General features: G+C 35.2%; 1 protein-coding gene across 1 annotated transcript in view; it reads left to right on the top strand.

The window, feature by feature from the left end:
• The window catches only part of DMD (dystrophin), a 1,496,890-nt gene that overhangs the window by 996,563 nt on the left and 497,005 nt on the right, over positions 1-3,322 (top strand). The window lies entirely within an intron of this gene.

Genomic DNA, 3,322 nt, shown 5'->3' with positions numbered 1-3,322 from the left:
ATTAAGGCGTTTTTTTTTTTGCAAAAAAAAAAAAAAAAAAAAAAAGTCATGACTTTCCTGAGGATCTAATAATAGCAGCAGCTAGTATTTTCTGAGTACTAAGTACCAAGCACTTGTATACATCACAATAAACCTTTTAAGAGGATGCTGTTATCATCTCCCTTTTGCAGATGAGAAACAGTAAATTTGCCAAAGTTCACAGAGCTTGATGAGACTGACTGAAAGGCGAGAATCTTTTCTTTTGTACTTCCCGTCATTGTATGTCTCTACGGTGCACAATATGATTTTTCAAAGTATGCATGTAGTACATGACAATTAAATCAAGGATGTTGCTATATACATCATTTTCAACAGAAAACTTTCCATCTTAATTTATGCCATGCTAATGTTTTATGCTCAGGTTTTCACCATTGAAACATTCTGAATATGAGGCCAAGGGCAGCCATGGGACTGAGTGGGCAGGGCAGTTGAGCAAGCGCTTAGCTGGTGGAGGAGAGTAGGACTAGAGCACATTCGTAAAGTAAGGAGATGGTGATGATCTTTTTCTCCAAGGCCATGCTGGCTGCCATCCCTCCACCTGGTTAAGAAGAGAATCCAGAAGTTTCTGTATGCAGGAGAGTGTTTGCTCCCAGGGATGCATCTGAGACACAGTGCACATTCAGATGCTATTTACAATCCTTGAGGAATCATATAAATGTTGTGTCAAGGAGACCTTCATGATTTGAAACAAACAAAAAAGAACTTCAGACCTTAAATGTTGTGTCAAAAGTTAAGAGGCTAATGATTTTTTTTTTTGATATGTATTGTTTGTTGTTAAGTCACAGGTCTTCATATTAACATTTCATTGGTACTTTTCTTTAGGGAAATTATTCTTCTGTTTTGACTCTGGATGTTATAATTCCTTATTTACAATTCTACCTCCAAGTGTAAATAAATACAGATCATCTGGTGGTGAAAATGCTCTGAGACTTGAGACTTGCTGTTTTGTCTTTAAGTACTGTGACCTTGCCCTTGAAATTGCCATGGGTAGATGTATATGGTTGGAATTAAAACCCAAAACACTTCTTTTAAAACCTAGCATCTTTAATGCCACGGTTTTCCACTAGTTGGTGAAATTTTACTTTGAAATTTGAAGAATGAATCTAGTTTATATGCAAAGAAATGTAGGGAGTTTTGCAAAGCCAATCAAATCCTGTGTGTAGAGTATACACATCTGGTTTCTTTGTTGTCACTTGAACTCTGTGATCCTGTATACTGTTGTGTGGGTATAGATTAGGGGTAATATCTAATACCATTGAATATGATATGCTGTAGGTATCCTATCCATATCCCCTTAGCTTTCACATGGTAGGCAGACACTTGGGCCAAGGCAAAAGTACTGGGTTATTAACTGAAACAAACTTTAACCAGAAAGAATAGATGCGTAAAAATCCAGGAATTTTTCCCTGGAGATAATTGTGAAATATGTTCTACAGAATCTCAGAGTGTTTGAGATGCATTGATCTCAAGTTGCCAATATCGATAATCTGTTTTAAAAAAAGCACTATTGATTGTGTCTTTATCTTCCTTACTTTGCTAGGCTGTGCAGTATTTCCTAGGATCACTTCCCAAAGACTGCATATGGAAGATATTAAACTATGTGTGTATATATAACCCACATAATTTTAAACCTTGCCATATTAGAATTATTTTCTGGCCAAGATTCCCAATCTATATTAAAAATAGTTAAAATTGGAAAGAGTTAAAAATAAAAGTCTTAAAATTTGGGCAAAATGCCTGCCCCAAAGCTTTAATATCCGATTGCATAATTAAACAAGTAAAAGGAAAGGAAATTATTAACAACTCAATCTTTAAATGCAACTGATGTCCAAGGAAGTCATGAAGAAAACTCTTTGTGTTGGTAAACTGAAGGCCTGTTCTAGTAGGCTTCTGTGTTTATTGTTCCATTTCTGACCATTTTATTCCAAACAAATGGACTTGCTTGTCACTATTACCCCACCCTTTTTCAACATAGGGCTCCCATTCTTTGAAACAGTATCTAATTCAGTTCCAAGGAGAATATGAAAAGAGAGGGTGTGTATGAAAAGGTTGAAATGAAAAGCAGCCTAAGTGTGATACATTTCCATGGTGGATTCCACTGTAGTGTAGAGTGGATGGCAGAGCATGGTGGGAGACGTGAAGCAGCAATTGGCCCTATCTTCGGGGCATTACTGAGGTTCAAATGTCAGTTAAAATGGGAATTGCTCTTTCTCTCTTTGCTTGAGTTATAGCTTAAATGATTCAAAATCAAGAACCGATGAGCTTTAAGTAGGCTGTATTGCTTGTTTTTACCTGCCAAGTAGTTTGGAGACTTCAAAATGATCTCAAACTTAACCTATGCTGTAGTGTATGTGTTAAACCAAATGCTATAACTCTTAGTTGAAAATACTGGGCAACCCTATATAATTTCTTGTTCAGAGGTAATATTGTCAAAGATTCATGAAGTCAAAAGCCCATAAATTCTTTTTTTTTTAATATCTAGAAGAACTTACACTGTTGTAAGCCATACTTTCATAAGCATGAATTTACAAATGTTTGTGTTGACAACTTTCATTTAGATTGTTTTTGAAAAGTATGCATTTTAGCTTAAATTAGAAAAATGTATCTTTTGTGACAAAATAGAATGTGCAGAGAATGTAAAAAATCAGTGATATGTTTTATGAAAGAGGGCATAGTCAGAATACATCAGGCATATGAACTTCGAATTCTATTTGTGTATGCGTGTGTGTGTGTGTGTGTGTGTGTGTGTGTGTGTGGCTTTAGAAAAGATTGTTCTGGGAATAGAGAATTCCATTTGGGAAACATAGCACATACATAGTTCTCTCAGTAGCAGAGTTAAAATACTGACTTCGAGGGTTCATTTGAAAAGCCTACAGAATTTTTGCATGTTGGGAATAACTTTATATTCTTACACATTGCACTCAGGGTTTCTATACAAAGCAAAAATAACTTTGCATAGACCTTGGCCATTTTTAGACATTCCAGAATAATCAATTCCTTCAGAGTAGTTGCTTTCAACCCTAATTTTGTGATACCTCAGATCATATTTAATTTACTCCAAAGATATTTGCAAGAGTCAGTAAATCATTTACTTAAACAGAAAACATAACTGAGTGAAAAATAGATTTCTAAGAGGAACAGGTAAGGGAGGGGATCCAAGAAGTTGCATTTAATTTGCATTCCTAGATATCTTACTTCCACATAGTTTGCTTATTTCATACAATTTCAGTAATTCATACCCTCCTGTTTTGTTTTTTTTTTTTTCATGGCCTTCATGGTATGA

Source organism: Tupaia chinensis, unplaced genomic scaffold (genome assembly GCF_000334495.1).
Source record: "Tupaia chinensis unplaced genomic scaffold, TupChi_1.0 Scaffold000600_1, whole genome shotgun sequence".
NCBI classification, from domain to species: domain Eukaryota; kingdom Metazoa; phylum Chordata; class Mammalia; order Scandentia; family Tupaiidae; genus Tupaia; species Tupaia belangeri.
The sequence above is the reverse complement of the archived record's forward strand: the minus strand, read 5'-3'. Positions and strand labels throughout refer to the sequence as shown.